At 38.5% G+C, this 21,138-nt stretch overlaps 1 protein-coding gene across 4 annotated transcripts in view; it reads right to left on the bottom strand.

Moving 5' to 3' along the window:
- Positions 1-21,138, bottom strand: part of CDK6 (cyclin dependent kinase 6) — a 238,121-nt gene that overhangs the window by 71,119 nt on the left and 145,864 nt on the right.

Here is a 21,138-nt window from a genome sequence, read left to right as displayed (position 1 = left end):
ACAGGGTCTTGCTCTGCTGCCGAGATGGGAATGCAATGGTGCGATCTTGGCTCACTGCAACCTCCGCCTCCCACGCTTAAGCGAGTCTCAAGTCTCAGCCTCCCAGGTAGCTAGGACTACAGGCACATGCCACCACACTTGGCTAATATTTTTGTATTTTTTGTAGAGATAGGGTTTCACCATGTTGGCCAGGCTGGTCACAAACTCCTGACCTCAGGTGATCTGCCCACCTCGGCCTCCCAGAATGCTGGGATTATAGGTGTGAGCCAATGTGCTCAGCAAGAAACTGGTTTCTGATTGATTATCCATCCTAAAAAACTTTAGTAAGGCTGTCTTCATTTTCAATACTTTAGTCAGTTATACCTATTGTGATAAATAAATGTATAGACAGTCAAAATCATACTAACAATATTGATATGTTGGGGAAATTCCCTCTATTCCTTTTAAAATTTAGTTACCACTCAAAATGTAGAATGAATTTTTATCAAATGCTTTTTAAAATGTCTATTAATAATGACCATATGATCATTTGCCTTTATTTTATTAAAGACATATTAGTTACATTAACAGAATTCCCAATATAGTAGCATCCTTGACTTCTCGGAATAAATCATTTCTGATTATGTATTATTCTTTTAAGACACTCTGAAATTCTATTTGCTAATATCTACTTAGCATATTGACTTATATTCATAAATGAGGCTGATCTGTAGTTTTTTTTTGTGTTAATTTTTCATGTTTTGTTACCAGGGATATTCAAGCTTCCAATTTTTACTATATTCTGGAATAGTACAAATAACAGAATAATAACCAGTTCTTCGAGGGTCAATCTCGCTCATAGAGCTGTCTGGATCTTTGTTAGCAGTGTGTCTTAATGGTCTTTTGAATTTCTTCTTGGTAATTAGTCTGCTCAGCTTTCAACCTCTTTAGAAGCCAATTTTGGTAATGAAAAAGGATTTTCCTACGAACATCCTTAATCTAGATTTAAAAATGTATTGACTTAAATTTGAACATAGTATTTCTTATAATTATTTTAATTTCATCTGTTTCCTTGGTTTACTGATTTTCTCTTTCTTAAAGTTGTAAATTTTTGTTTTCTCTTTATATCTGTCAGGTTTATCAGAAGTTTAGCCATATTAATTTATTTTAAAAAACTGATACAATTTTATTTCCATTTTGGAAGGATCATTGTTTTATTTTATAATTTGTTGATTTATATTTTTATCTTTTAAAATTTTCTCCTCCTAATTTCTTGTTGTTTTTGGGCTTTTTTTTTGAGTTAAAATTTAGCTCTTTTCAATTTTAATTAATAATAAAATGCTAACTATATATTCATAGATAAACTTTTCTCATTTTTGCTCATCTTTAAATACCATGTAATTTATCTTTAACTTAGAAGTGTTTTAAAATGTCCATATGATCAGGTTATTTATGGCAATCTTTTAATGGCTGAATTTCTACTTTTATTGAATTACAATGAGAGACTATAATCTGTACAATTTCTACTTGTTAGGATTTATTATTGTTTTCTTTACAATGATGTATATACTTGGTTTTTGTTCTGGGAGTGAAATGCAAGTACTCTCTTTTAAGTGTAAAGTTCTTTATTGATAAGAGTTTGTCTTATATAAATCCTTACTTAATTTATGGTAACAAAAATATTATTAAAATACCAAAAATTGAGATTATGGTAGATATGACATAAAATAAATACATAATTCATAGTAATTCAGTCACAAAATAAGATGGAAAAAGAAGTCCATTCATACTAGTAACAAAAAAATGTAACACACTGAGGAATTAAAAGAAATTTACAAGATCCCTATTAAGAAAATGATATACTATTGTTGAAGAACATAAAGTAAAAATAAATAAATGGTGATACAGACATGGCTAAGATGGGAAAAGGCCACATTATAAAGATAAGAGCCATCCCTGCATTAACATAAAAATTTAGGACAGTCCAATGATTTTGGGGAGAAATTTAACTTTGACAATAAAGAGCCTTTGTTAGGACAATGCTTAAGAAGAGCCAAAAATAGTTTGAGAAATAGGAATAAGGGGCATTTTCTCTCTGATACCAAAATATACTCTAAGGCATGTTAAGTAGCAAGTAAAATCGTAGGTGCTAAAAGATCAAGAAAACAAAATGTCCAGAAAGAGACCGATATATTTACGGGGTTTAAATCCTTATAGGTGGCCAAATTTCAGTTTAGTGGGGAAAAAAAATACTTCGACAATTGAAAGCAAGTCAGGTGAGGTGGCCAGTGCCTTTAGACCCATCTACTCAGGAGGCTGCGATGAGATCCCTTGAGCCTAGGAGTTTGAGTCCATCCTGGGCAACATAGGGACACCCCTGTCTCTAAAAAGAAAAAAATTTTGTTTGAAATTGGAAGCAAGACAAGTGGCCATTAATATGGAAGACAATAAGTTTGACCTCTGCTTTATGTAGATAAAATTTCTTTTAAAATTTCATATGGATAAAATATAAAAAAAAAATTCATGGAACATCTAAATGTATGAAGTAGAACTAAAAAAATGTACTAAAAGAAAACAGCAGAGGACCTTGGGATGTGAAGGACTTTTTCACCATGATGGGAAATCTAGAAACCTGAGATGAAGAGTCACAGATCCAGCTATTTAAAACTGAAACCCTCTTCAGCAAAAAACACTATATATAAAGGCTGGGAGAAAACACATATAAAGTCAAAGAGTAACTATTCATATTCCATAAAGCACTTGCACAAATCAGTAACATACAACAGAAAAACAGATGAAAGATATAAAAAGGCAATTCACAAAGAAAAAACTATCAAAGATAACCTCGTTAAAGAAAGGTGGAAAGAAGGCTGGGTGTGGTGGTACACGCCTGTAATTACAGCACTTTGGGAGGCCAACGCGGGTGGATCACGAGGTCTGGAGATTGAGACCATCCTGGCTAATACTGTGAAACCCCGTCTCTACTAAAAATACAAAAATTAGCTGGGCCTGGTGGCGGGCGTCTGCAGTCCCAGCTACACGGGAGGGTGAGGCAGAAGAATGGTGTGAACCTGGGAGGCAGAACTTGTAGTGAGTCGAGATCACACCACTGCATTCCAGCCTGGGCGACAGAGTGAGACTCTGTCTCAAAAGAAAAAAAAAAAAAAGGGAGGAAAGAAAAGGAAGAAAGGAAAGAAACAGAAAGAAACCCACTATAATAAAGAGGTATCATTTTTTGCCTGATTTGCGGGAATGAACAGAATGACACTCTTCAGGGTTGGCCATCATATCGAAAAACTGTTTTAAATTGCAATTTGGGCTGGTCTTGGTGGCTCATGCCTGTAATCCCAGCGCCTTGGGAGGCCAAGGCGAGAGAACTGCTTGAGTCGAGGAGTTGGAGATCAGCCTGGGCAACATAGTAAAACCTTGTCTCTACAAAAAAAAAATTAAAAAATTAGCCAAGTGCGGTGGTGCATGCCTGAAGTTCCAGCTACTCAATATTGACATGGGAGGATTGCTTAAGCCTGGGAGGTCGAGGCTGCAGTGAGCCATGATCATGCCACTATACTCCAGCTGGGGTAACAGAGCGAGACTCTGTCTCAAGTAAGTTAACAAACTAACTAACAAAAACACAAACAACAAACCCTAAACCCCTGCAAATTGACACAGCCTTTTTAGAAGACAAAATGACAGTATCTATAAAATTAATAGTGTACACACCCCCACCCAGAGTTATACTTATGGAAATTTATCTTATAATTATTCAGTCGTCAAAAAGAATAAGATAGTTCCCATCTTGTTCATTCCTGTTCACACAGAAAAGATGTCCATGATACAGTAAGTTAATTAATAAGTTTCGGAACTGTGTGAAATACATTCCAATTTCTGTTAAAAGGTTTTGTGTGGGTAGATTATATGTCTACAAAAAATGAAAATAGAAAAATGCCTGTAAGGACACACAGACATCAAACTTTAAATGGGTAAATGCCACAAAAACATGGCAGCATGGAGGGTAGAAGGTGGAAAGGAAAAGAGACACTGGATGGTTATTTCAGGGGCATGAGTTAGTCAGTTGCTGTCAGTAAGCACATGTTACAGCTGGGAAAATTGAATTTCAGAGAGGCTGAGTAATCTGGGCAGAGTCATTAGCTGAAATTTGGAAGAACTGGGATTCTTACCAGGACTGTCTGATTTCAACTCTGTGCCCCTTCTGCAATTTGTAACATAGCATCTTCAACTCAGCACTCCAAACATCCACAAAATAAGGAGCAAAGATACAGGTTGTAATTAAAAAACAGGAAACAATTTTAAATTTACTTTGAAATATCTTAATGTAAAAATTTATAACAGCTTACAAATCTCAAAAGCTCAGTTGTTCTTTAGGGTTAAATGATTTCCCGGCCGGGCGCGGTGGCTCAAGCCTGTAATCCCAGCACTTTGGGAGGCCGAGACGGGCGGATCACGAGGTCAGGAGATCGAGACCATCCTGGCTAACACAGTGAAACCCCGTCTCTACTAAAAATACAAAAACTTAGCCGGGCGAGGTGGCAGGCGCCTGTAGTCCCAGCTACTCGGGAGGCTGAGGCAGGAGGATGGCGTAAACCCAGGAGGCGGAGCTTGCAGTGAGCTGAGATCCAGCCACTGCACTCCAGCCTGGGTGACAGAGCGAGACTCCATCTCAAAAAAAAAAAAAAAAAAAAAAAGATTTCCCTAAAAATTGTTTAAGAAAAGGGTTTCTGGCCGGGCGCGGTGGCTCATGCCTGTAATCCCAGCACTTTGGGAGGCCGAGGCGGGCAGACCACAAGGTCAGGCGATTGAGACCATTCTGGCTAACATGGTGAAACCCCGTTTCTACTAAAAATATAAAATAATTAGCTGGGCCTGGTGGCCGGCGCTTGTAGTCCCAGCTACTGGGGAGCCTGAGGCAGGAGAATGGCGTGAACCTGGGAGGTAGAGCTTGCAGTGAGCCGAGATCGTGCCACTGCACTCCAGTCTGGGCGACAGAGAGATTCTGTCTCAAAAAAGAAAAAAAAAAAAAAAAAAAAGAAAAGTGTTTCTATTACTTTCCAGTGCTCTATACGATATAATATCTACTCATCACTTCACATTTAATAACTTGAATGAAAGCTAAAATTTATATATCTCATTTTTATCTGTAAGATTTTGCTCTAGTCTGTGTAAATCATTGTAACAAAGTGAGAGAGAAATTAGACTAAGTTTATGCTGACACTCTATTTTAAACCATCAACATCTGTCTAAAGAGACATCATTTTTGGTTCAATCTTTGAGGAATTCAATTTCAAAAGAAAGTATGAATTGTTCAAGACTAGTTAATTTCTAGTTAATTCTCTAATAAAATAACCCCATCAATGACCCGGGCCTATATTTAAAAATAACAAACTACTGGGCTGGATGTGGTGGCTCATGCCTGTAATCCCAGCACTTTAGGAGGCTGAGGCAGGCGGATCACTTGAGGTCAGGAGTTCAAGACCAGCTTGGGAAGCATGGCGAAACCATCTCTACTAAAAATAAAAAAAAATTAGCCAGGTGTGGTGGAGCACACCTGTAATCCCTGCTAATAGGGAGGCTGAGGCAGAAGAATTGCTTGAACCTTGGAGGTGGGGTTGCAGTGAGATCGCACCCCTTTAGTCTGGGTGAAAAGCAAGACTCTGTCTCAAAAAAAAGGAAAACAAACTACTATATTTTGCAATAGATATAAAAGAATAGTATTTTCTAATAGTCATTTCCTGGTTTATGTAATATTATTCTATATATCAAGAGGGCATCCCCAGTTTTAATTTGTTAATTTACTTGGCTGTTCTATAATCTCTGAACCAGAGTCTTTCAATTCCTACATTAAGTCACTGTAATTTTAATTATCTCAAATTATGACAACTTCTGTAATTTCATAAGATTTAAAATATCTACTGCAACTAAATCTGGATCCAAGTTTTTGAGAACAAATTGCAACAAATTTTCCTGACAGTAAAATATAAATTCCCTTTGCTTAGATATTATTATACTTCTGTGCCTCTAAAAACTTCTGATGGAAGATTGGTGAACTTAAAACCAGTTTAACTCATGCATGAGCAGAAGCTTTTTACTTGAAAGCTTTATAAAGAATGAATAATATCAATATAATTGTTTCAAGGTTTTAGTGCATGAAAGTTCTCAAGAATATAATCAATTCTACCAGAAGTTCTCTATGTTTAATAACTCTAAATATCCTTAAAAACAAAATACAATGGTAAATTTAAATTTTAAAACATGTTGAGGAAAACAATGAGTGCAATATATAAAGATCAACATTTAGAAATCCATAACAAAAGTCGCCACTAATGGTAACAATGCAGTTGTCCAGTAAGCAAAGACAATAGGAATTATGGACAGAGTTTGGTGATTGGAGCCAGCTGGAACCAAAGCAAATACGATGTTTATTACAATCACTACACGTATTAACAACCTCTAGAGGTGCTGAATGGATGTGGCAACAGGACAGGGAGCGGAAGGCAGGGGGGAGTTCAAGGATATTTACACAAGTGGATGTATCTGTTTAAACTTCTTTGATCTCTATTCACATTTTTTTGAACCAGTTCAATAATAGTATAAGAAAAAGTACGGCCAAGGCCAACTCTGACTTAAAATACATTTTGGAGTAAACTGCTCTCACTTGATGTTATATTTAACAATCTTTTATCATGTAACCTTTCACCAAGATCTTGAAAAAACTAGGTGTTATCTGATTCATCCTCATTATATGGCCACAATGGCAGAAAAGCATGGTGTGAACACTGTGCTGGATGCCTTCTTTTTGTTGCTCCAGATAGTCTCTGCCCTAGAAGTGGACCTATGTGTGCCATATGCCTCCAGTTTCTTATTGGCTTTGGCCAATGGGAAGACTCAGCAGGAATTCAGAGAGAAGCAGCAGCATGAGGTCAGGATCCTCAACTCTTTGATTTTCCTCCCAGCAAAGCTGTCTAGAGCTTTGTGATTGCCATCACAAAGTCAATGTCCATCTCAGGAAGCCTGCTCTACTTGCTTTCTTCCCCCTGGATTCCAGTAACTGCTCCCCCTCTTCTTCTCGGGCCTGGGAATGGTAACAACCTGACTGCGAGTAAGACTCAGGTCACAGCACCATCCCCTGAGTTCCCCTAAACCCACATCTCTGCAAGTCATGCCTGTATCAAGAAATCCTCCTTGAACTACTTGAGTTTGAGTGTGCCATGTATTTCCTGTTGGGACTCTGGTTGATACATCCTGTTTATAGATGGAGAAAGTAGCATGGGTGGCAACTTCTCCAAGCTTCAGTTTTCTTATCTGTTAAAGAAGATGTTTGGACTGGGTAATCTATAAGGTGTCCTCTATTAACATTTTAAGACTCCCTAAATGATATGGCAATAGCAATGAAGATTTAAAAAACATATATACTTTACAGACCCAAGAACGTTATCTTTAAATATCCTTGCTGTCCTTTGGTTTAGTAATTACTTACGGAGTGTTCCTGTGTGGTGACATTCTCTTTCTCAGGCCCACTTCACCAACATGTCTCAAATGTAAACACAGATAATGGTTTATAAGGAATATAAATGTAATCTTTGAAATATCTCCGAATCTTTATTTTGTCAAAGTGAAGGTTTTCTAAACTGTGCTCTAATCTGTTTATTTGCATCAGAGCAATACAAAACTCTCTAATACATATGTTTTTCTCCCTATAGAAAACTAGTGTGGTTTTGTGAAGTGAAAATGAAAATTAGTGATAATTTTACTGACTTTTCACAGAGTTGCAAAAGTTACCTTTTTTTTTTTTTTTGAGATGGAGTCTTGCTCTGTAGCCCAGGCTGGAGTGCAGTGGTGCGATCTCGGCTCACTGCAACCTCTGTCTCCCAGGTGATTCTCCTGCCTCAGCTTCCCCAGTAGTTGGGATTACAGGCGTGCACCACCATGCCCAGCTACTTTTTTGTATTTTTAGAGACAGGGTTTTGCCACGTTGCCCGGACTGGTCTCGAACTCCTGACCTCAAGTGATCTGCCTGCCTTGGCCTCCTAAAGTGCTGGGATTACAGCGTGAGCCATCACGCCCGGCCATAATTTAGTTCTTTAAAATTATATATTTAAATTAAGAATATTATAAAGAACTGGAATTCTAATTCTGCCAAGCACAGTCTTCTCATTATAACCCCTTAACTGGTTATGGAAACTATTAAGAATTAAATACTGGCTTGGTGTGGTGGCTCACACCTGTAATCCCAGCACTTTGGGAGGCTGAGGAGGGCGGATCACCTGAGGTCGGGAGTTTGAGACCAGCCTGACTAACATGGTGAAACCCCATCTCTGCTAAAAATACAAAATTAGTTGGGCATGGCGGTACATGCCTGTAATCCCAGCTACTCAGGAGGCTGAGGCAGGAAAATTGCTGGAACTCAGTAGGTGGGGGTTGCGGTGAGCCAAGATCACACCATTGCACTCCAGCCTGGGCAACAAGAGCAAAACTCCATCTCAAAACAAAACAAAACATTAAATACCCATAAAATAATAATAGAGTCATCTCAAATTCACCCATTTGCAATCTAAGAGCTAGAAGGAGATGTTTTGACATATGACAAAAAAAATGTCTGAGGTCAATACAAAGATGAGAGTCTCAGAGCATGGAGTCCTGTGCCAATAACTTTGTCCTCACCTCTGCTCTGATGCATCCATTACCAGCAGGAGGGCTGTATTTCCTCACATCTAGAGCTGCCTTGGCTCACATGGGGCCACTGGCTCCCTTTAGATATGTGGATGTCCCATCACCTGCTATTGCTGGTGTGGTTCTCTGATTCTGTCTCTGAGATTCTCTTTCTCTGAGTCTCTGCAGGTCCAAATCCTACCCATCTTTACCTGGTTCACATATTGCCTCCTCCACAAAGCCTTTCCTGATCTCCCAGCTGGAAGTAATGGCTCTTCTCTGAGCCTCCACTGCACTTCTATAGTACTTGACCCTTTCTATCTTGCATTGCAACTCTTCCATTTCTTGGCCACAATGCACTTATAGTGTCATGCATGGAAGGTGCTCAGTAATTATCTGATAGCTGGATACATGAATGAACCACAGGAAACTCCCAGTGGCAGTTTGGATAGAGGCAATCCCCTAGACTGGAGAATATGAGGACAATACTGTACCATAATAACTTAATACCTTTGAGTAATCATGTATTTTTAACAAAGGAAATGGGCCTGTGGAGGGAGGAGCTGACCCTGATTAGATTCAGAGAATGTGTAAGAAAACGCACAGGGCAATGAAAGGCACAGAGAAAATGAGCTGAATGGGTGTTCTCTCCAAGTAGAGACGAAAGGCATCTTGGGGGAAGAGAGCCACTCAGTAAACAGTGGGGCTGTGTACTTGTGTCAGGGGAGGGATGAAAATGACTCACTGAAGGGCCAGCAAAGGTAGAATTCAGGGATCCAGGTTTCTGACCTTTTGTGATAGCAGTGGCACTTGACATTTCTTACTGAGTCGTATACCTCTCCCCCATTTTATCTATGTCTAAGCAGATCTACCTAAAAAAGGCCTGGACAGCAAGTCTTTAGGTCAAAGTAAGCTTCCAGTCAATTCATCATGTGAATGTCTACTCTGTGAGGTACCATGTTAGTCCTGGACAGCGTGGTCACAAATTAGGAAAGCAATGAGTTAAATGACTTGGCTGAAGTACAACTGGGTTGGAAGGAGGGGTGGTGTCTGTGTAGCAATTTAAGTGCAGAATGCTACGGTCCTGTCCTAGTGCCTTTGTGTCTTTTAAATTATTGCTTAATCTAAGGCGACATCCTCAGGCAGTCACTTTTCTTATATGAAGCACAATCCTTGGGGAGCACTCCATGTGCCTGTCCCCACCCCTGCTCCAATCCATGCTGTACTCAGAACTCTGCAGTCTCTGTCCCACAAATCCAACTGTCTCCTGGACATCACCACATAGTGCTGCTACCAGTATCTCCAATTCAAAATGCATGCATTGTCTTTCCTCTAAAACTTGCTTTTCCTATATTCCCTCTCTCTGCAAGCAAAATCACCACCTACCCAGTTTCCCTACTTCTCTTGACTTTCAATGAAGCCACCATCAGATCCTGACAATTCCATCGAGAGAATGTCCTCTCCTGGATGGTCCAAATAGCTTCCTCTGTGATCTTTTCCTGCCAACATGCCCCCTGCCACTCTGTCTTCTCTACTGCATCTGAAGCTGTGCTCACCACTGTCCTGCTTAAAATCCTTCATCCATTCTCCGGAGATTTCAGGGTCAAGCTCAACTCTAGTTTACCTCCAACGCTCTCATAATCTGGTTCCCATCCACTCTCTGGCTTCATTAACTGCTCCCCCTTCAGATGAAAGCTTTCTTTAACTTGCCAGAGACCTTGAGGTTCTTCAAACATGTGTGCTATGTCATGCCTCATGTGGTCTTCCCTTAGGCCCTTCTCTGGAATGCTCTCTTCACAACCCCATTCTTAATTCCTGTGAACCTTGCCCTGCCTAGTCCTCCCCAAGCATAAATGATTTCAGTGCTTACCATACTGCATCTCAATCATTGTATCCTTATGGTCTACTAGGCCCAAAGCCAGTCCTTTGAGGGTAGAGAGTATTTCTAAGTGGACTTTTAATCCCAGTCCCTCGCAGAGCGTTGTATAAAGCAAGCATAAAATAAACATATGTTCCAACAAATGTATGGGTAGCCAGAAGACAGAAGTATGGAGAGTTATAGGGTAAGGAGGGATAACACAGGGCAGGACAGGGGGTTTTTATTATAGTACAAATTTTACAGGACATAGTTGCGTCCCCATGTCTACACCAGGCATTCTGCAAGTCCACCAACATGATCTTTAGTCAACAGATGACTTTTTAATAAAGTGCAAGGACCATTTTATTTTTGTAAAATGAAGTTTTAAAATGCCTGAAGGGCCCATGTTTTCCTTCAGGCTGCACTGTTTAAATTTCCTCCTGAACTCGTGAAACTTAAAATAGTTACCACTTATTAAACGTCTATTATGTTTCAAGTAACAAACTCATTCTCTTTGTAGAAGTACAGTATAGTGTAGTTTTGATTTTAACACTAAACAATCACACATTTGATCTCTCTGCCTTCACCATAGAAACCAAGCAAATATTTGTAGACATTCCTTCAACCTTCACAGATAAGTAGAAATGAAAATTATTCTGAACACAGGATATGGCAGGCTGCAGGACTCATTGTTTCCTCTTAAAAGTTGTTTTAACTCTTAAGGAAATCTATTTGCTTTGAGAGGCCACATAATTACTCAGATTTGTAAAAGAATTTTAAAATTGGGTTTTTTTTCCCCTTGCTATGAGAGGCCACATAATTACTCAGATTTGTAAAAGAATTTAAAAATTGGTTTTTTTTCCCCCTGCTATGGAACAGTCAAATGCCTCTAAGGTCTAAGGTCCATGCCTTCTTTTTCATTGGTTACTATGCTCCTTTTGACACAGGCTGCAAGCAAACCTACTAAATGAGTACTAGCAGGTTATATGGTTAGTGCAAGTGACGAAGGAAATGGAAGCATAGTTTTAACATCCAAGTTCAGGCACACACATTCTTTAACATTTTAAAATTCCATGAGCACTGCCTTCCTTAAATGGGGAGGATTTGCAGATTGTCAGGTGGAAGCAGTCATGAAGGTATAGCTCATTCCACAGTACGCTCTCCTCCTCAAACACCCCCATCTAAAATGGGTCATCGAGATGCATGCAGGAAAATAAAACCAGCCACAACATTTCCCAGTAATCCAGGCTACCAGAAATGAATTTAAAGTCTACAGAGGACTGTGGGGGGTCCCACTATATTTTGTGCTTTAAACTATTAAAGGAAAGACATAAAGAAAATATGCTTCTGAAGATTAGGGTGTTTCATGCTGTTCATTTAGCAAGATTAAAACTGCGAACAGAGGCCGGGCGCGGTGGCTCACGCCTGTAATCCCAGCACTTTGGGAGGCCGAGGCGGGCGGATCACAAGGTCAGGAGATCGAGAACATGGTGAAACCCCGTCTCTACTAAAAAAATACAAAAAATGAGCCGGGCGCGGTGGCGGGCGCCTGTAGTTCCAGCTACTCGGGAGGCTGAGGCAGGAGAATGGCGTGAACCCAGGAGGCGGAGCTTGCAGTGAGCCAGGATCGCGCCACTGCACTCCAGCTTGGGCGACAGAGCGAGACTCCGTCTCAAAAACAACAACAACAACAAAAAAAAAAAACAAAAAACTGCGAACAGAAAAGGAGGACACACCTGAGAGAAGGACTTAGATTGCAGCATTAGGAATTTGGGTGAGACAGAAGGAAGTATTTTCTGACAATAAGAACTGTTAAATATCAGAATGGATTACTGTGGGGCCTTGTAATGTTTTCTCTTCTCTAAAACTTTTCAATAAAAAGTTTTTATTTTGAGTGTAAATAAGTAGGGGGCTACAGAAGGAGAGAAAGGAAACACTTGTAAAGCACAGAAGATGTAAGGTACTGTGCTGAATTAACTTCATCTGTTCTCTTATGTAATCTTCAGTTTAATGGCGTGAGGGGAGTATCAATGACTATTTTTACAGATAAGGAAGCTGAGACTCACAGAAGTTAAGAGCCAATGGCAGAACCAGGATCTGAAGCAGGTCTTATTGAACTCAGGTTCATTCTCCTCACTGTGGAGTCTAAATGACCTTAGTTCTTTTCTGTTTTGGTCTTAAGCCTAATTACAATAAAAAAGTTTGTATTTCCAGAACAGTCAACATTTCCATAGTAATGCAGTTTACCAGAAAAGCTGACAAAAACAAAAGAAGTTGTTTTTCTAAGACAAAGGGTCCCCAAGGGATTTCACCAAGATGGCTGCCAGTTGAGGAGTCAGGGTCATGGATGTGCAAATGACTGGGTCCTGGATGGAGGGCAGGGAAGGTTTGCCTACCCGCAATGTTCTGCACAGGAGCCAGAAGTCGGGCACTGTGGGCACAGGCATGTTTCTGCTGTCCCCTAGAACATCCCTTCCCTGGAGACCAAGTATCACCCTTCCTCCCTAACATTTTCTCCTTTTGTATTCTGTCTCTGCAAATGAGATCACCATCTCACCAGTTCCCCATGTCAGGCTCTTCCTCAAAATCACCCCTCACCCATTTATGCAGATGTAGTGAAAAAAGGGCGCCTTCTTGTTTACAAAAGAACAAAATGCACAGAAGACTAGAGCTGTGGAAATAGGAGAGAAGGAAGATACACGATTTGGGGAACCTAAATACTATCACCCACAATTTTCTAATACAGTCACTAAGCAACATTAAAAAAAAAATCTTACTTGGCATAAGAATTCTTTGGGTTTGAACACAGTGCAATTGTATGGACTCGATGACATCATCTAGATTTTACCATCTGATTTCAAAGTTGCTAAAAAAAGAAAGGTCTAATATGTAATATGTGTCCTAGCCCTTTATTTAATTTCCTCTTTCTTTAATAACACAGTTTTCTGTACTTACTAAATTTTAAATGTCTTCAAAATTTAAAATTCATTTCATATTTTTTCTATGAGCAGAGATGAAAGAAAGGATCACTGAAAGGGAATCTAGTTCTGTAGATGAAATAATTACAGAATATATACATTCATTTGCTCTTAATGGGCCACAATGCTTTTCTTAAAATTGTCTCAGTTTCTAGGAAGAACCACACTAACACCAAGGACTTACAGAGTATTTCTAGGTATATCCGCTGTCAGGAGAGATACATGTGTGAACATAAAAACCAGCGGAAGGCTTCTCACCTAGACTCAGGGACTCATGCTGCACGCGTGTTGGGGGCAGTGTGGTTGCTGCATGCAAACACTACTTGAAAGGAAAAGTAACCCTCTGAGTTTGAGCAAAGCTTGGCTTCTAACTTAGAACTAATTCAAAGAAATACTACTTTTCCATTTATAAATATTTCAAAGAATGTTACTGCTTTCTAGAAACCTGTAGCAGGTAGCTTCTTTTATCCTGGAAACTGTTAGGGTTTTGAAAATGGCTTAAGAAATATTCAACAAAAATTATAGGATACCATTATTTTGCACCAAACTCCTGCATTAGGCCCCAACAGACTGGATTAAAAGTTAAAATGGAGTCACTCATGCTCACCAAACCAAAACTGGGTAAATAAGGAGAGACAGAGAAGTCAAAAGAGAAAGACAGCCTAATTTCCCAAACAGGCCAGTTTCTATCTTAAATCAGCACGATAACGAAGTTCCCTCTGTTTTAATCTTTACAACATAGTAATTTGAAGTAACCTGATGTTAACCAGTTATCTACTGTTCTGTCTCCTTGTCCTTTACATGGAAGTAACTTTGAAATGACTAAGCTGCTTTCTGTTCTTTTGTTTCTGCTTTTTTCTGCCCCTTTTCTGTCTATAAAGCCAGTCTCCTTTGTTTGACTCATTGGAACACTTATTCTATTTTACAGAATGTGGCGTTGTCCACTTCTAGAATTGCAATAAAGCCAACTGAGATCTTTAAACTAAATTTCTTGTAATCACAGTAATCATAGAAGTGATTACAATGATATCTAAGACAAACGTAGTATCTTTTAGTAACTGAAAAGTACTTTTTTCTCATTTATGTATTTATTTATTTTTGTACATGAGTAAGTTCTTTAGTGGTGATTTCTGATTTTGGTGCACCCATCACTTGAGTAGTGTACACTGTACCCAGTGTGTAGTCTTTTATCTCTCACCCCTCTCCCGCACTTTCCCCGAGACCTCAAAGTCCATTGTATCATTCTTATGCCTTTGCATCTTCATAGCTTAGCTCCCGCTTATGAGTGAGAACATACTACGTTTGGTTTAACATTCCTGAGTTACTTCACTTAGAATAATGGTCTCCAATTCCATCTAGGTTGCTGCAAATGCCATTATTTTGTTCTTTTTATGGCTTAGTAGTATTTCATGGTGTATATATATATACACCACATTTTCTTTATCCACTTGTTGACTGATGGGCATCTGGGTTGGTTCCATATTTTTGCAATTGTGAATTGTGCTGCTATAACATGCGTGTGCAAGTATCTTTTTCATACAACTTATTTTCCTTTGGGTAGATACCCAGGAGTGGGATTGCTGGATCTAATGATAGATCTACTTTTAGTTCTTTAAGGAATCTCCACACTGTTTTCTATAGTGGTGTACTAGTTTACATTCCCACCAACAATGTAAAAGTGTTCCCTTTTCACCACATCTGTGCCAACATCTATTATTTTTTGATTATGGCCATTCTTGCAGGAGTAAGGCAGTATTGCATTGTGATTTTGACTTGCATTTCCCTGATAATTGTAATGTTGGACATTTTTTCATATATTTTTTGGCCATTTGTATATCTTCTTTGGAGAATTCTCTATTCATGTCCTTAGCCCACTTTTTCAAAGGAATGTTTGTGTTTTTTTCTTGCTGATTTTGTTTGAGTTCATTGTAGATTCTGGATATTAGTCCTTTGTTGGAAGTATAGATTGTGAAAAGTACTCTTAAATCACTACTGTAGATACTTAAAAGAGAACTCTGACATATGGTGAAAATAGCAGGGCCTCGTGATACCCTCTGTGAAAGCCTTCCAAAATATTCTGAGAGAGGAAGCAGATTCCTACCCCACACTCTTGCAGTACACCTCTCTTACAGCCCTTGCTGACTTGTGGTGTGACCAGAAGAATCTGCTTCCATCTCTGGTACCCCCACAAAATTGAATGCTACAATGGCAGGGACTGGGGCTTAGTAGCTAATCTTTGGATCCCCAATGCTTACTGCAATATCTGACACATGGTAAGCATTCAACGACTATTTGTTAAATGTATGACCAAGAAAAGTATCTTTTCTGATAAAGAAGTTCTTCCAAATTTGCCCCCAAACTCCAAAAAACAACAAATCAAAGCAAAAAATCAAAACAAGGAAGAAAAATCCATTTGTGTTTGTGTGATTCTGAAGGTATGAAAAGTGTTCCAGATTAGTAATTATGGCAATAGAATAAAATTTATATATAATAGCTTAAAAAAGATTTATTGTAAAGAATAATTTTGGCCTCTATTGGCATTGCCTCATATATATGTATAATTGCCTAAGGCATTTATTTATCTATTTATACTGAGGTGTACACAAATCTTAACATGTTTGATGTATCTTCACACATGTACACACCTATATAACCACCACTCAGACCAACATATAGAACACTTACATCACCACAGAAGGTCCTCTTGTATTTTTCCTAGCAATACCATTCCTGTACCCCTATTTACATAACCATAGATTAATGTTGCTGGTTCTTGAATTTCATATAAAAGAATCATGTGTCTTGCTTCTTTTGCTCAAGATAATACGTAAAAACTGTGTATGCCGTTGTAGTTACCAGGACATAGTTTTCTCCCTTTCATTGTTGTGCAGTATTCCATTGCATCATTATGCCAGAGTTTGTTTAGCCATTTTTTTCTGTTGAGTTATTTCTAGTTTTTGGATATAGTAAAATAAGCATTCTGCTCTGAACATTTTTGTACAGTCTCTTATTGGATATAGGCATGCATTTCTCTTGGGTATATATACAGAGAGGCAAACGTTTAGTAGATACTACCAGTTTTCCAAGTGGTTGAACCATTTTACACTCCCACCAGAAATGTATGAGAGTTGCAGTTTCTCCGTATTTTGGCCAACAGGTGATATTCCCAACCAATCGAATTAGTGTGTAGTGGTACTTTCTATACTTTTGACTAAACAATTTGTATTCTAAAATGATAATATAATCTGGATTTATTAAAGAACTAGACTTTCTTGGTAACGATAGAATAAATAGTGTCTGTCATTCGTGACTAACATTTTAAATTGTTTTAAACTATTGCGTGACTCAGTAGTTTAAGACAATTGTAAAATATTAGGCTTTTTTCTCACTTTTGTCCCTTCTATGTCTGACTTAGCAAACTCCCAACTCTTTAAGCATCTATTTGTCCTCCTCTTGAGGTGTACAGACTATATATACATTACAAACACACTCACACACACACAGTTCTTACACAATTTGGGCATTGAAAAAGAACTGAACTTAATATTCTGAAATGTTTGTTTGAACATTAATAATGTAAACATTTTAGAAGCTGTTGGATAATAGTTTTTACTGGATTTCTTCTATGGACATAATTCTGAAACATCATTATACACTAACCATAGAACCATATTTGTCAGTTTTATAGCCCTGTAGCTTAGTTAAGGGGCAAACCATATTCCCTCTAAAGAGGTCATGCAGTCATATTTCCATTTGTTGTGAGTCTTCCCATTCACCCACGCACAGAATTTTAAAATGGGGAACCACAGCAACTATTTTGGGGGAGGGAGGCTGAAGGACAATAATCAGTGTACACATGGTGCCATTTTCCCCTTGTAGTTTAGAAACTCTGATTTAGGGTAGGAATTATTTTTTTAAGTGAACAAACATTTGCAGAGTGCTACTTGGTGGCCAACATTCAGTGCCAGTGAGCTCTAGGGAGTGGTTCTTGCCCTTACAAGGTTCATAGGCTTACAGGTAAACGTGCGTCACAGGGGTTCGTTGCATTGATTATTTCATCACTCAGGTGTTAAGCTTAATATCCATTATTTTTCCTGATCTTCTCATTCTTCCCTCCCTCCACCCTCCAACAGGCTCCAGGGTTCCCTTCTACGTGTCCATGTGTCCTCATCGTTTAGCTCCTACTTGTAAGTGAGAACAGGCAGTATTTTTTTTCTGTTCCTGTGTTAGTTTGCTAAGGGTAATGGACTCCAGATCCAGCCATGTCCCTGCAGAGGACATGATCTCATTTCTTTTATAGCTGCATAGTATTCCATGGTGTATATGTACCACATTTTCTTTATCCAGTCTATCATTGATGGTCATTTGTGTTGATTCAAAATGCCCATAAAGAAATAAATGAATTGATAAAGAAAACAATTCTTTGCTATTGTGAATAGTGCTGCCACGAACATACACAAGCAAGTATCTTTATAATCGAATGATTTATATCCTTTGGGTATATACCGAGTAATGGGATTGCTGGGTTGAATGGTATTTCTGTCTTTAGGTCTTTGAGGAATTGCCACACTGTCTTCTACAATGGCTGAACTAATTTACACTCCCACCAGCAACGTATAAGCATTCCTTTTTCTCCACAACGTCGCCATCATCTGTTATTTTTGACTTTTTAATAATAGCAATCTGACTGGTGTGAGATAATATCTCTTGTGGTTTTGATTTGCATTTCTTTAATGATCAGTGATGCAGAGCTTTTTTTCATGATTGTTGGCTGCATGTATGTCTTCTTTTGAAAAGTGTTCATGTCATTTGCCTACTTTTCTATGTTTTTTTTCTTGTAAATTTGTATAAGTTTCTTATAGATGCTCCATATTAGACCTTTGTTGGATGCATAGTTTGCAAAAATTTTCTCCTATTCTGTAGGCTGTTTACACAAAAGAAACATGATAGTTTCTTTTGCTGTGCAGAAGCTCTTCAGTTTAGTTAGCTTCCGTTTGTCAATTTTTACTTCTGTTGCAATTGCTTTTGGCGTCTTTGTCATGAAATCTTTGCCTGTGCCTATGTCCTGAAAGGTATTGCCTAGGTTGTCTTCGTGGGTTTTTATAGTTTTGGGTTTTACATTTAAGTCTTTAATCCCATCTTGAGATAATTTTTATATATGATACAAGGAAGGGGTCCGGTTTCAATCTTCTGCATATGGCTAGCCAGTTATCCCAGCACCATTCACTGAACAGGGAATCTTTTCCTCATTGATTGTTTTTGTTAGATTTGTTAAAAATCAGACAGTTGTAGATGTGCAGTTTTATTTCTGGGCTCTCTATTCTGTTCCATTGGTCTATATGTCTGTTTTTGTACCAGTGCCATGATGTTTTGGTTACAGTAGCCCTGTAGTATAGTTTGAAATTGGGTAGCATGATGCCTCCAGCTTTGTTCAAAAATAAATATTTAATTCAGCATTTACCCAGCTGAATGACTTTTTCCCCCTCATATAACATCTATTAACATTCTACAGAATTAGTGATCCTTGGAAAACGAGTTGAAAAGCCCTACTCTATGACAACGTATGGGGTTGAGCACAAATAATCTAAAATAAAATTTGAAATGTATGAATGCATGTAATTTAGTAAGAAAAATAAGAGCTGGTATATCTTGCTTTAAGCAAGCAAAATATATGAAAACCTGGTTTTGCATTAAAAATGAAAGTAAAAGTTAAGAACCCTTCAGGTCTTTGGTATAACCATTATGGGAGTCAATTATTATAGATGTAGACGGTGAGGACATCTTGCTACATATCTGTATTAACTATACTATTTGTATTAGTTCAGATATGCTCACATTCAGGCAGTGGCTTTTCTGAATAAATACCTTATTTACTTTCAATTACTTCATGATAAAAGTAGAGTGTAGAACAAATTCTAACTACTTATACTTTGTGGCTGTCTATACAGCAAATGAGAAGACATTTATTGTAGTATAATGTTGAAGTTCATCAATAATTACTGGCAATCAACCTACCAAGACAGAAGCTGAGACTATAAAGACAAATAACATATCATGTCTGTCCTGGAAGAGTTCATAGTCAAGCTAGGCAAATGTAAAAAGAAATAACTGTAATACCGTGTGGCTGGAAGTATAATAAAGCATTGAGAAACTGCTACAGAAACACAGATGACTTCATTAAACAGAATGGGTGATTAATTGCTCCTACAATAAAGTACACACAATGTCTATGCACAATAAAAATATGACTGCAATCAAGAAACTAATAAATATTTATTGAGCACCTATTATATATTGTAAACGTATATGCCAGAATTTCTTAATTATCAAATCACTATTAGTCCCATAGAATTTCATATTGTTCTCAAAAGGAATATAAAATATTTCTTAGATTTTTGGGCAATTTTATTATTCAGAATCAGAAGGGGCTAAACAAAAGTTTAATTTTACATTTCAGAAAAAAGTCCAAGGCAAATACCATCATATGCAAGCAATCCCTCGAACTGGTAATCAGAACTATAAAGATTACACGTGCTTTCATTTCACAGTTAGAGCCAGCAGAGGGAGTAAACCTCTTCAAAGAAAAGACTGAAGTATATATGGAGAAATGTAAGACTTAGGATGTAAAGAATGCCTTTGATAAAAAAGAAAATCTGAGTATTGAGACACATATGTCAAACACAGGGAAGTACTTTAACTATACTTTTAACATTCATTAAATGTAAGTGCCAGAGCAAGAGCAACCACTGAGTAAACTGAAGGATGCCATCTTACTGCTTTAATGAGACCTACAGGACTGAAAAGTATTAACTTTCCTATATGAAAGCCGTGGCAATAAGAAAATTCTGCAGGCTGGGCGCGGTAGCTCATGCTGGTAATCCCAGCACTTTGGGAGGCTGAGGTGGGAGGCCGAGGAAGTTAGGAGTTTGAAATCTGCCTGACCAACATGGGGAAACTCCGTCTCTATTAAAGTACAAAATTAGCCAGGCGTGGTGGTGCATGCCTGTAATTGCAGTTACTCAGGAGGCTGAGGCAGGAGAATTGCTTGAACCCAGGAGGCGGAGGTTGTGGTGAGCTGAGATCGCACCATTGCACTCCAGCCTGGACAACAAGAGTGAAACTCCGTCTCAAAAAAAAAAAAAAAAGTCCTGTAAAATGTGTTCTGTAGCAAAATCTGACGGATTGGCATTAACGGGAAGGAATTTCAGTAGTCCATTTGCTAATTATTAGCAAGAGCTACTACTGTCTGTTGAGTACCTGTTTTACTCCAAAGATAAGTCCATATACACCAATCACAGTACATTTCTGCCTGAATTTCTAAGGCTATGAAACTGCTACCTACGAAGAAAATGAAAATTACCTCGGGCTGGGCACGGCGGCTCATGCCTGTAATCCAGCACTTTGGGAGGCTGAGGTGGGCAGACAACTTGAGCCCAGGAGTTTGAGACCAGCCTGGGCAACATGCAAAACCCTGCCTCTACTAAAAATACAAAAAATTAGCTGAGTGTGGTGGTGCGTGCCTGTGGTCCCAGCTACTCCGGAGGCTGAGGTGGGAAAAATCACCTGAGCCTGTGAAGTTGAGGCTGTAATGAGCCGTAATCTTCATGCCACTGCACTCCAGCCTGGGTGATGGAGTAAGACTGTGTCTCAAAAATAAAA

Source organism: Macaca mulatta, chromosome 3 (assembly GCF_049350105.2).
Source record: "Macaca mulatta isolate MMU2019108-1 chromosome 3, T2T-MMU8v2.0, whole genome shotgun sequence".
NCBI classification, from domain to species: Eukaryota; Metazoa; Chordata; class Mammalia; order Primates; family Cercopithecidae; genus Macaca; species Macaca mulatta.
This window is presented reverse-complemented; position numbering and strand designations above follow the sequence as displayed.